Source organism: Triticum aestivum, chromosome 7D, assembly GCF_018294505.1.
Source record: "Triticum aestivum cultivar Chinese Spring chromosome 7D, IWGSC CS RefSeq v2.1, whole genome shotgun sequence".
Lineage (NCBI taxonomy): Eukaryota > Viridiplantae > Streptophyta > Magnoliopsida > Poales > Poaceae > Triticum > Triticum aestivum.
In genome coordinates, this window is record NC_057814.1 from 91,766,652 (window position 1) to 91,780,372 (window position 13,721).

Sequence of the window (13,721 nt, forward strand, 5' to 3'; positions counted from 1 at the left end):
TCCTTCTCTTTGGTGGCGGTGGTCTTGGTTCTGCGTTGGGGGCATTGGAGCCCTCTGCTGCCTCTGTGTTGCGCATACGCTTGGATCCCGTGTCACGGCTTGGATTGGAGCGGCGAGCCGGAGCACCTGAGCCACCACCTAAAACACACACCACAAAACAAACACGCACGAAACGCGAGAAGGATCAATGCAAAGACCACAGCAAAGCAGATGAAACAAGTAGACATGGCACGGGAGAAGTGCCACAAGAGGGATTTGAGACAACGGTAGTATCATGTGTTGCGCCACGTGCGGTAGTACAGCTCCAAGGAGCGGTAGTACCGTAGACGCGGTAGTACCGCACCAGCAGGGCGGTAGTACTGGACGTGCGGTAGTACCACACCTACAGAGCGGTAGTACCGCATGGTTGCAGATCTGAAATGGCCACGGAGATCTGAGTACAACCGTGTCAACACGCGGTACTACGGTCGATCAACTCCATCACGGGACAACTATAGCAAGTACCATCACTACACAAAACTACTCTCCTACGTCCTACTCTTGCATAGATTTGGCCTAAAATCTCAAGAACAACTTGCATCTCCCCAAAACCTAAAAGCAACAAGATGACCAAGAAAAAGGGGAGGGATTGGGGAGAAACCTTGTTCCATGGCAAGGGGGAGTGGTGGGGAACGATCCCACCGGTCGGAATCCGAGGAGAGCGGCCGGAGATGGAGATCCGGCGAGGACCTCCGGCGCCGTTCTTGAGCGAGAGAGAGAAAGAGAGATGGAGTGGGGAGAGAGACGAATGGGTATGGGGGAGTTAGAACTCCCCCTGCCCGTGTTTAACCCCCCACGCGCCCTCGACCGCACGGTAGTACCGCACGTCATCGCGGTACTACCTGTTGGGAACATAGCGGAAATTCAAAAAAATTCTACGCATCACCAAGATCAATCTATGGAGTAATCTAGAAACGAGGGGAAGGGGAGTGCATCTACATACCCTTGTAGATCGCGATACGGAAGCGTTGCAAGAACGCGGATGAAGGAGTCATACTCGTAGCGATTCAGATCGCGGTTGATTCCGATCTAAGCGCCGAACCACGGCGCCTCCGCGTTCAACACACGTGCAGCCCGGTGACGTCTCCCACGCCTTGATCCAGCAAGGAGAGAGGGAGAGGTTGGGGAAGACTCCGTCCAGCAGCAGCACGACGGCATGGTGGTGATGGAGGAGCGTGGCACTCCAGCATGGCTTCGCCAAGCACTGCGAGAGACGAGGAGGGAGAGGGGTAGGGTTGCGCCAAGAAAGAGATGTTCTCATGTCCATGGCAGCCCCAAAACCCCCACTATATATAGGGGATGGGGAGGGGCTGCGCCCCCATCTAGGGTTCCCCCCCAAGGGGTGCGGCCAGCCCTAGATGGGACTTGGAGGGGCGGCCAAGGGGGGAGAGAGGGGGGGCGCACTACTAGGTGGGCCTTAGGCCCATCTGAGCCTAGGGTTTCCCCCTTCCCCCCCTTCATGCGCCCTGGGCCCCTTGTGGGAGGCGCACCAGCCCACCTAGGGGCTGGTCCCTTCCCACACTTGGCCCACGCAGCCCTCTGGGGCCGGTGGCCCCACCTGGTGGACCCCCGGGACCCTCCCGGTGGTCCCGATACGTTACCGATAGCACCCGAAACTTTTCCGGTGACCAAAACAGGACTTCCCGTATATAAATCTTTACCTCCGGACTATTCCGGAACTCCTCGTGACGTCCGGGATCTCATCCGGGACTCCAAACAACATTCGGTAACCACGTATATCTATTCCCTATAACCCTAGTGTCATCGAACCTTAAGTGTGTAGACCCTACGGGTTCGGGAAGCATGCAGACATGACCGAGACGTTCTCCGATCAATAACCAACAGTGGGATCTGGATACCCATGTTGGCTCCCACATGGTCCATGATGATCTCATCGGATGAACCACGATGTCGGGGATTCAATCAATCCCGTATACAATTCCCTTTGTCTATCGGTATGTTACTTGCCCGAGATTCGATCGTCGGTATCCCGATACCTTGTTCAATCTCGTTACCAGCAAGTCTCTTTACTCGTTCCATAACAAATCATCCCGTGATCAACTCCTTGGTCACATTGTGCACATTATGATGATGTCCTACCGAGTGGGCCCAGAGATACCTCTCCGTTTACACGGAGTGACAAATCCCAGTCTCGATTCGTGCCAACCCAACAGACACTTTCGGAGATACCTGTAGTGCACCTTTATAGCCACCCAGTTATGTTGTGACGTTTGGTACACCCAAAGCATTCCTACGGTATCCGGGAGTTGCACAATCTCATGGTCTAAGGAAATGATACTTGACATTAGAAAAGCTCTTAGCAAACGAACTACACGATCTTGTGCTAGGCTTAGGATTGGGTCTTGTCCATCACATCATTCTCCTAATGATGTGATCCCGTTATCAACGACATCCAATGTCCATGGTCAGGAAACCGTAACCATCTATTGATCAACAAGCTAGTCAACTAGAGGCTTACTAGGGACATGGTGTTGTCTATGTATCCACACATGTATCTGAGTTTCCTATCAATACAATTCTAGCATGGATAATAAACGATTATCATGAACAAGGAAATATAATAATAACCAATTTATTATTGCCTCTAGGGCATATTTCCAACAGTCTCCCACTTGCACTAGAGTCAATAATCTAGTTCACATCACCATGTGATTAACACTCACAGGTCACATCACCATGTGACCAACATCCAAAGAGTTTACTAGAGTCAACAATCTAGTTCACATCACTATGTGATTAACACTCAATGAGTTCTGGTTTGATCATGTTATGCTTGTGAGAGAGGTTATTAGTCAACGGGTCTGAACCTTTCAGATCCGTGTGTGCTTTACGAATATCTATGTCATCTTGTGGATGCTACGACACGCTACTTGGAGCCATTTCAAATAACTGCTCTACTATACGAATCCGGTTTACTACTCAGAGTCATCCGGATTAGTGTCAAAGTTTGCATCGACGTAACCCTTTACGACGAACTCCTTTTCACCTCCATAATCGAGAAAATTCCTTAGTCCACTAGATACTAAGGATAAGTTCGACCGATGTCATGTGATCCATTCCCGGATCACTATTGTACACATGCTACGGATGAGAAAATCTCATCGTAGTCAACTCCTTGAACTTGTGAAAATACTCTTTGCCACAAGTCGAGCTTCATAGACGGTAACATTACCGTCCACGTCCGTCTTCTTCTTAAAGATCCATTTATCTCAATGGCTTGCCGATCATCGGGCAAGTTCACCAAAGTCCATGCTTTGTTCTGATACATGGATCCTATCTCGGATTTCATGGCTTCTAACCATTTGTCGGAATATGGGCCCACCATCGCTTCTCCATAGCTCGTAGGTTCAGTATTGTCTAACAACATGATATCTAAGACAGGATTACCGTACCACTCAGGAGTAGTACATATCCTTGTCGACCTACGAGGTTTGGTAGTGACTTGATCCGAAGTTTCATGATCACTATCATAAGCTTCCACTTCAATTGGTATAGGTGCCACAGGAACAACTTCTTGTGCCCTGCTACACACTAGTTGAAGTGACGGTTCAATAACCTCATCAAGTCTACACCATCCTCCCACTCAATTCTTTCGAGAGAAACTTTTCCTCGAGAAAGGACCTGTTTCTAGAAACAATCACCTTGCTTCCGGATCTGAAATAGGAGGTATACCCAACTGTTTTGGGTATTCTATGAAGATGCATTTATCCGCTTTGGGTTCGAGCTTATCAGCCTGAAACTTTTCACATAAGCGTCGCAGCCCCAAACTTTTAAGAAACGACAGCTTAGGTTTCTCTAAACCATAGTTCATACGGTGTCGTCTCAACGGAATTGCGTGGTGCCCTATTTAAAGTGAATGCAGTTGTCTCTAATGCCTAACCCATAAACGATATTGGTAATTCGATAAGAGACATCATGGTATGCACCATGTCCAATAGGGTGCAGTTATGATGTTCGGACACACCATCACACTGTGGTGTTCTAGGCGGTATTAGTCGTGAAACAATTTCCACAATTTCTTAATTGTGTGCCAAACTCGTGTGACACCCAAGTTTTTATTTGGATTTTTCAAAAGATTTTATTTGACTTGAGGGAGGTGATTTAAATTTTTTACTCAAAAGAACTCTCCCTTTCAAATATATTTTTTTGTGGAAAAAGTTTTATTTGGATTCACCCAAGATCTGTTTTTGGTCTTGGAGGTTCTTGCTTTTCATTTTGGACTCAAGACAAAATACTTTTCACTTGGGAAAATGCCTTTTGAAAATCTCTTTGAAATTTGCACTATGGCTTTTGGAATAATCCTTTGTCACTTTCAACAATTCCCTCTTTCCATGGCCTTAGTGTAAATACTCTCTCCTAACCCTTCCCTCACCTTTGGATCATGATTTGCATCAAATCCAGCAAGTTGAACCTCCCCATGTGATTATTTCCACTTAAATCTTATTCAAACAAATTTCTGTCTTCTATTCTAGCCATTGGTGATTTACAAAGGAACTCCATTTTCTGTCTTGATTTTTGCACCCAAACCTTTTCCCCTCCTAGTCCTTTGAACCCTCAACCAAGATCCATGAAGATCCACTGGTCTTCAGTTCAAATTTTTCAAACTACACTTGCTGCAAGTTTGGACCAGATTTGTCAAATTTGGTGAAATTCATTCAAAACCTCCTCCAAAAATTCCAAGTAAAATCAGGCAGCCTCTGGGTGCATTGAGTGGTCACCTCACCAAGTTACAGCCCCAGAAATTTTTTTCTCAAAGCCAAATCATTCTGTCGAGCACCTGCAGTGCATTGTCAATATCAAGTTCAGATAATTCAGAGAACAGTTCAGTGGCTTACTATCGTTTTCTTCAGAGATGGTTGTCGATCTCGACAGTGCCCCGATGTCGCCTTGCTCCCCGTCCCCTCCCTCTTGTTCCTGCACCGCACGAGCGTCTGGCACCTTGCAGACGTCGGCGACGAGCAGCAGAAGGTGCGCCGCCCCGTGACCGACGCCAGCGGCGGCTTTGCGGCCGCCAGCGGGAGGCACGGCGCAGACGGCGCCACCCAGCGCCACCCAAACCACCGGAGCTCGCCGCGTGGCCTTCCACTCCCCCGAACGCGCTGCCACCCTCGTCGTGAACCGCAGGGCGCGGAGCGCGCTCTCTACCGCCGCCGTGCCCGTGCGGCCACCTCACCGTGGACCGATGCCGTTACGCCAAGACCAGCCGAGGTTAGCGGGGGAATGACACCAGTAACCTCCACTGATGCTGCCTGGCCACTCAAACCTCCTGCCAATCCACTGCATCGCCGTAATCGCTCGCTGGAGATTCTCCGTTCACGGCCACCCCGTCGATCCGCCTATAAATAGAGGCCCCGAGCTTCAACTCGAGCACCCACCATCCCTGCACTCCACCTAGAGCACGCCTAGCCACTGGAAGGGCCCCGAGGAGGTCTCCTTCGTCGACTCCGGCCGCCGCGACCCGCCATGGGATCCAGCTCGATTCGCCCCCGTGCGTGCACCTCCGCCTCCCATCTCTTGCCAGTAGCTTCACTATGCATCCCTCTTTCTGACCCGCGCTTCAATTCGAAGTTTGCAGCCCTCCACCGGAGTTCTCCACCCTCACCCGAGCCGCCGTCCGCCGGAGATAGTGTCGCCGTCGACGTGGTGCTCCCCGTTGGCCGAGTCCACCACCCACCGACGCGGAAGAACACGCTGAAGCTCTTGGTACCCTCCGATCCTCCTGACTCGCCGTGGTTCGACGCCGGCGTCCACCGCAGTCTTCGGGCGCCGGCGAGCTTTTCAAACCTGACATGTGGACCCCGCATGTCAGCCTCTGTTCTATTCTTTCGCGAACCGTTTTCTGTTGGCGCCTTCGGGCAAAATACGTTTTCCCTCTTTAGCTAGCGCATTTCTTTCCGAAGCGTTTTCTGGTTTCTCAGTTTAAACCCTGGAACTTTTCTGTTTCATTACAGATAAGTCCCTGGACAGAAACCTTTATAACTTTTTATTTAAAAGGGATTTTTGAGTGATTCTTTTTTTGACAGTCTTAAAATTTGTCTAGTTTTTTATGGGATTTATTTGGAAAAAATTTGGAGAAGTTTCTGTGCACGCGTTGGTTTTCACGTTAGTGCCCGTTTTCGTGATTGCCGTAGGTTCCGGGAGAGGTGACGGAGCCGCGAACTTCGCCGAGCTAGACTCCGACTTCTCCGAACCAGGCAAGCATGTTCGAACATTTGATATGATAGGTGTTTGCATGTTTGCGTGAAAGTTTGTGCGTGGCATATGAGTGTCGGTAAATACCTCGTTGCTTGTAAGGCAACTAGCCGCATGTTCCAAAGTTGCGATGATCTCTGATGAGAGATGGCCTAATCATGTGGTGACATGAAGGGCAGCAAGGTGGTACTGTTGTAGCATACCAGCCTTGCGTCATCCGACTTTCTCCGACGTTAACGTGGACGGAGTCACGTTATCGTTCTTTTCCCCTCCATGTTCCAAAGTTCCGATGATCTCTGATGAGAGATGGCCTAATCATGTGGTGACATGAAGGGCAGCAAGGTGGTACTGTTGTAGCATACCAGCCTTGCGTCATCCGACTTTCTCCGACGTTAACGTGGACGGAGTCACGTTATCGTTCTTTCCCCCTTCCGTGCTACCACATGTTTTATTTGCCAGGATGCGGTTTAGTAAATTGGTAACCTCTTTCCGTGTACACACCAAACAGAGAGGCCGGGATGATGGTACCTTGGCCCAGGATTAAAGCCAGTCATCCGGTCAGGGGGCATGGGTGTTTTCGGTTGGGACCGAGAGGGGGGGCACCCCCTTAGAGCGCGCGTATAGAAATTTGATCCCATGCTACGCGAGGTTGTAGCCTCCCCGTCTCAAGGTTTTTCTTGAACGTTGCCGAGGGTGATCCCTGGCTTCGGAATGTTGAATTGGGTGTGTACTGGTTAGACGTGTTTCTTCTAAAACACCGTAAACGGAACTAGTCCCCGTGACTACTGAAATCCGTTGGCTGTGGTTAAGTACAAACTCTGCAGAGTCAATTCCTTTCAAGTCATCGTATCCATGATCAAGTAGTGTAATCAGTATATCCATATCTATCCGCGTGGAAGACTTGTCCCCGGTGAACAAGCTCAAGTGGTAAATCCAGTTTGATTATTATTCCTGTGGATGGACTAACTTTATATTTGTCTCGTACTTGTGATAATTTATGTTCCCATACTATTGAGTTATTAAGCTACAATGTAAGCCCTTTATGTGATGTCGCTCAGACGTCCGACTGTGGCATGCACTGCCTTTAGTTTCTGTTATAAGCCCTTTATGTGGTGTCGCCCCGACGCCCGACTGTGGCATTATTATTCTTGCAGTTTCCGCTCGAGGAGTCATTCAGACCCTCGTTTGGCACCAGTATTACTATTCTGCAGTTTCCTCTCGAGGAGTCATTCAGACCCTCGTTTGGCACCAGTATTACTATTCTGCAGTTTCCTCTCGAGGAGTCATTCAGACCCTCGTTTGGCACCAGTATTACTATTCTGCAGTTTCCTCTTGAGGAGTCATTCAGACCCTCGTTTGGCACCAGTACTACTATTATTGCAGTTTCCGCTCGAGGAGTCATTCAGACCCTCGTTTGGCACCAGTATTACTATTCTGCAGTTTCCTCTCGAGTCAGACCCTCGCTTGGCACCCAGTATTTATTATCTCTACGTCTGAACGCACTGGTTAACTTGTTCATATGCTTCATGTTTACATTTGTTATATCTTATGTCCGAACTGTCTTGCGAGTACTTTCATAGTACTCACCTGGCTTGTTGATTTGGCCAGATGTTGACGAAGGCGATCTTTTGGATGAAGAGTTTGATAGCGCGTCCGACGCCTAGAGGAGTCCCAGTCAGTCCTGTGCGATCCCGGATATTGGTCACTTGTATTATATACGCTTCCGCCACCCGCAATAAGTCTCCTTGAGCCTCACTCCGACGCTCGATGAGCTGTAGTCTTCAAGAGTCATATCACTCGCTTCGCGGTGATATTTCCACCACCGTTATTATCGTGAGTTAGTAGTATGCCACCCTATCCGCCGCCTTGTTTTATCGGCGTGCATGTAATAAATTGTTGGGCAGTCTCCGCTCAACCTTGTATTATATTCAGTACTCCTGGTATTTTTCTTCTGTGACCAAGATATTGTCTACCAGTGAGAAGGAATTCTTCCTTACTGGTCCGTAAAAGGGATTGGTCTCTCAATAATTATTTTATTGAAAAACCGGTCGTGACAAGCTTGGTATCAGAGCCAGGCTGACTGTAGGAAGCCACTAGGTGCGATCGCTAATCGGTTATTAGCGTCCTTTGTGCTTTTTCAGCATTTTGCAATTGTAGCTATTTTCTGTTGGTCATAAATTTATGACATGACTACTCAGAATTTTTGCCTACTTTTGTAGATGGCTGGCAGCAGCTGTGAGAATCGAGTGTTCATGAACGTGCCCGAGGGGTTTGTCAAGCTCCTCGTCTCCATCACCAAGCTCGCGATCGGGCCAGCAGCTCGCCCGGAGTTCACACTCTATCAGCACAAGCTCAGCGACGACGTGTCTATGCACCAAGCTGTGGTGCAATTCAAGGGAGGACGTTCTGCTGCTCGCCACTTCCGTTTTGTGGGAAGGGCCATGCCTACGGAGAGGCATGCCATGCAGATGGCTGCCCGTGAGGCGATAGCTCGTCTTCGGGACATCCTTCCTACGATGAAGACTCGTCGCTACCGCTACCTCCCATGCCATGTGCCATACACCAGCCACTATGCATTCGCCTGCCATCGGGGAGAGCGAGATGAAGCCATCGAGATGGTTGTGGAGTATCTCAAGGCTCTGGAGGAGTCTTTCGACAACCTCGTGGACGATCTTGTGGCTGCCCGCATGGACTTAGTCCGGGGCGGTCCTGCCAGCAGGAAGGAGCTTCTCAACACGGTGCCGCCTCTGACATTCGTCTCGTCTTCAGCCTCGTATGCACCGGCCGTTTTGGCCACTGCTCGCTGTCTGTCTGCCACTGAGGAGTTCGACCGAGTCATCGCTCCTACTCCAGTCAGAGCCGCACCGCCTGCCGCACCCGCTCTACCACCAGTCTCCCCCGCACCGTCACCGCAGCGCAGCGTTACGCGCCAGGAGCCAGCTAGAGAGGAGGTGGAGGTTGATTCTCCTGGACCGCTGAGTCTTGCCATCGGCAAGGGAAAGGAAATCTTCACCATCTCCGACTGAGAGCGCCGAGTAGCCCCGCGTTATGTCTGCTTGTATGATGTGTTGTTTTATCTGTACGCTAGTTTGTATTGGTGTGTTTGCTTTTCGCGTGTAAGATATATGCTAAGCAGTTCTTCTCCGTGCAAAAATCGTTTTATGTTTTCTTGAAAAACCTTGAAGACTTTTAAATTGTTGCCTTTGCAAGATTTTCCTTGTGCTACACAGTTTTTCTCATGGGTTTTTGCAAAAAAAAATACCCCAGACTGGAAAAATGTCTCGCCCGTGGACTCGCTCCATGCCCAATCAGCCAGAAGAGGTTTATGGGACACAGACTAGCAACAATTTCACTCAGGGTCAGTCCAGTCAACAAGACAGCGAAGCAGCCCTATCTCAAGTATGCCGTCTCTTCGAGCAAAGCCAGCAACAGCACCAAGAGATGATGAATCATGTCATCAATATGGGAAACCACCGTGAACCCTATCAACCACATTCCAAGTTATCTGAGTTACAGAAGACCCGCCCCTCAACTTTTGCTGACACCGATAGGCCGCTGGAAGCCGATGATTGGCTTCATGACATTGAAAGGAAACTGATTATTGCTCAGTGCTCAGATCATGAGAAGGTGCTTTATGCACCACACTACCTTACTGAAGCAGCTGCAGCATGGTGGGAAAACTTCCTACACATGCATCCCAGTGAACACAACATCACCTGGGAAGAGTTCAAGGAAGGCTTCCGTGGGGCACACATCCCCAGGAGCATCATAAAGATCAAGAAGAGAGAGTTCGATGACCTGAAGCAGAGAGGCATGTCAGTGACAGAATACAACGGTCAGTTTACCCAGCTGTCTCGTTATGCCTACGATGAGCACATGACAGAAAGCAAGAAGATGGAAAAATTCCTGGATGGCCTGGCACCAGCACTAAGATGCCAACTGATTGTACACACCTTTCCGGATTTTAAAACTCTGGTTGACAAGGCCATTACCTTGGAGAATGAGCGCCGTAGTTTGGAAGATATCCGTAAGCGAAAGAGGGACAAGACGACTCTTGCCCGCAGCAACCGAAGCAAGACTGAGGTTCCACGGACAGACGCAAGGAGATCCACGACTACTGATCCAAGGCCCGTCGGACAGTTTCATGCCAGGGACAAGGAGTACACATACCGTCCAGGGGTCACCTGCTACGCTTGTGGTCAAGAAGGGCATTATGCTAAACAGTGCCCAAAGCCAAGGAACCCAGCACCCAAGCCAAACAATGGCGGGAACAATCCAGCCCCCAAGCGCAACAATTTCAACCCCAACAACAACCACAGGAAGGGTCACCTAAACCATGTGACCAGGGAAGAAGCGCAGAATGCCCCAGACATCGTGCTCGGTACGTTCCCTGTCAACACAGTACCTGCCACGGTTTTGTTTGATTCTGGAGCTTCCCATTCGTTCGTTTCGAAGAGTTTTGTTTTGCAACATGGTTTTCCGATACTCCCCTTGGAAAAATCTATGATCATCAAGTCCCCCGGAAATAAGCAAATCGCTCAGGGTTACTGCCAAGGAGTGGTCATTGAGTTCGAAGGACTACAATTCCAAGCAAATCTCATCGTGTTGGAGAGTAAAGGACTGGATGTCATTTTAGGGATGGACTGGTTGACCACCAACAAAGGATTCATTGACTGTTTCAATCGGACCGTGATTCTCACTCACCATCACGGCAAGACTATAAGGGTTTCCGCTCAAGAAAGGCCACGATCACAGCAACCAAAACTGAACAAAGTGGACACTGCAGAACTGAGAAATGTTCCAGTGGTATGCGAGTTTCCTGATGTGTTCCCTGAAGAACTACCAGGCATGCCACCAGACCGAGAGATAGAATTCAGCATTGAACTAGCACCTGGCACCGCTCCCATCTATAAGAAGCCTTATAGAATGGCACCCTCAGAATTGGTGGAGTTGAAGAAGCAGATAAAGGAATTATTGGACAAAGGATTTATTCGAGCCAGCTCCTCACCATGGGGTTCGCCAGTGTTGTTCGCCAAGAAAAGGATGGGACACTGAGACTGTGTATAGACTATCGAGCCCTCAATATGGTCACCATCAAAAACAAATATCCGATGCCATGGATAAATGATTTGTTTGACCAGCTCGCTCAAGCCAAGGTATTCTCAAAGATTGATTTGAGATCGGGATATCACCAATTGAAAGTACGGACAGAAGATATCCCCAAGACAGCATTCACTTCCAGATATGGGTTATACGAGTTTACAGTGATGCCTTTTGGACTAACGAACGCCCCCGCATATTTCGTCCACCTCATGAACAAAGTGTTCATGAAATTCATGGACAAATTTGTGGTGGTATTCATTGACGATATTCTGGTTTACTCAAGGACACCAGAAGAGCATGCTGAGCACCTCAGAATTGTTTTGGGAGAATTGAGGAAACATCAGTTGTACGCCAAATTTAGCAAGTGCGAATTTTGGCTAAGACAAGTTGGTTTCTTAGGCCATATATTGAACAAATAAGGCGTGGCCGTAGACCCAGAAAAAGTCAAGGCCATATTGGACTGGAAGCCACCCGCACACGTTACTGATGTGCGGAGTTTCCTGGGAATGACCGGATATTACAGAAGATTTATTGAAGGATTCTCCACTGTGGCAAAACCTATAACACAGTTGCTCAAGAAGGACAAGAAATTTGTATGGACGGAAGCATGCGAGAAAAGCTTCCAAGAACTCAAGAAGAAGCTGACAACCGCACCGGACTTAACTGTGCCAGACATACACAAGAGTTTTGAAGTTTATTGTGACGCGTCCCGAAAAGGTCTCGGATGCGTACTAATGCAGGATGGCAAAGTTGTCGCATATGCCTCCAGGCAGCTGCGAAAACATGAGGAAAATTACCCAACACATGACTTGGAGCTAGCAGCAGTTATACATGCACTCAAGGAGTGGAGGCACTTTCTGTTGGGAAATCGCTGTGAAATATATACGGACCATAAGAGCCTCAAATATATTTTCACACAGCCAGAGCTAAATCTACGCCAACGACGCTGGTTGGAATTGGTCAAGGACTATGATGTCGGTATTCACTACCATCCAGGGAAAGCAAATGTAGTGGCCGATGCCCTTAGTCGAAACCCCAGCCCGGACAATGACGGTCCGCAAAACTTGAGGCCTGAGTTTCAGAAAGAGTTCGCTAGGCTCAACATGATGTTAGTCGCTGAGGGCACCGTATCAAATCTGGAGATATGACCCACCCTGGTGGAACAAATTAAGAAGGCTCAACAGGGACATCCCACCATCGAAGGCATAAAGAAGAAAATGAACCTTGGTAAGGCTTCAGAGTTCGTCACAGACAGTGAAGGAACATTATGGTACCGAGACAGACTTTGCGTACCTAACATTGAGGAACTCAAGCAACAAATCTTAACCGAAAGCCACACCGCTCCATACTCGATCCATCCTGGAGGAACCAAAATGTACAAGGACATTCAGGAAACATTTTGGTGGCACGGTATGAAAAGAGATATAGCCACATTCATTGCTTGTTGCGATTCATGTCAGCGCATCAAGGCCGAGCATCAAAAGCCAGCAGGGCTACTCCAGCCAAACAGGATACCAGAGTGGAAATGGGATGAAATAGGAATGGATTTCATCGTCGGACTACCCCGATCACAACGCGGAAATGACGCCATATGGGTCATCACAGACCGACTAACCAAGGTTGCTCATTTCATTCCCGTGAAGACTACCTACTCCACACAAAGACTGGCCAAACTTTATCTCTCCCGTATAGTTTGCTTGCATGGAGTCCCAAAGACTATAATATCAGACCGAGGCACACAATTCGTCTCCAAATTTTGGGATCACCTACAACAAGCTCTGGGCACGCAACTAGCTTTCAGTACAGCATACCACCCTCAGACTGATGGACAAACGGAACGTGTAAACCAAATCCTAGAGGATATGCTAAGAGCCTGTGTGCTCACCTATGGATCCAGTTGGGAAGAGAGTTTGCCGTATGCCGAATTTGCTTACAACAACAGTTACCAAGCCAGCTTGCAAATGGCACCCTTTGAAGCATTGTACGGACGGAGGTGTCGTACCCCACTGAATTGGTCAGAAACAGGTGACAGCTGTATCTTTGGCCCAGACATGCTTAAAGAGGCCGAGGAGAAAGTTAAGCAAATCAGGGACAGACTCAAGACAGCACAGAGCCGACACAAGAGCTACTATGATCAGAAGCATCGTGAGGTCAGCTTTGAACCCGGTGATTCTGTATACCTCCGAGTATCTCCTATGAGGGGTCTGCAACGGTTCAAAATTAAGGGGAAGCTAGCCCCAAGATTTATTGGACCATTTTGTGTAAAGGCACGAAGAGGCACGGTAGCCTACCAACTAGACCTACCCAAGGAGCTGTCAGACGTCCATGACGTATTCCACGTCTCACAGTTGAGGAAATGTGTGAGT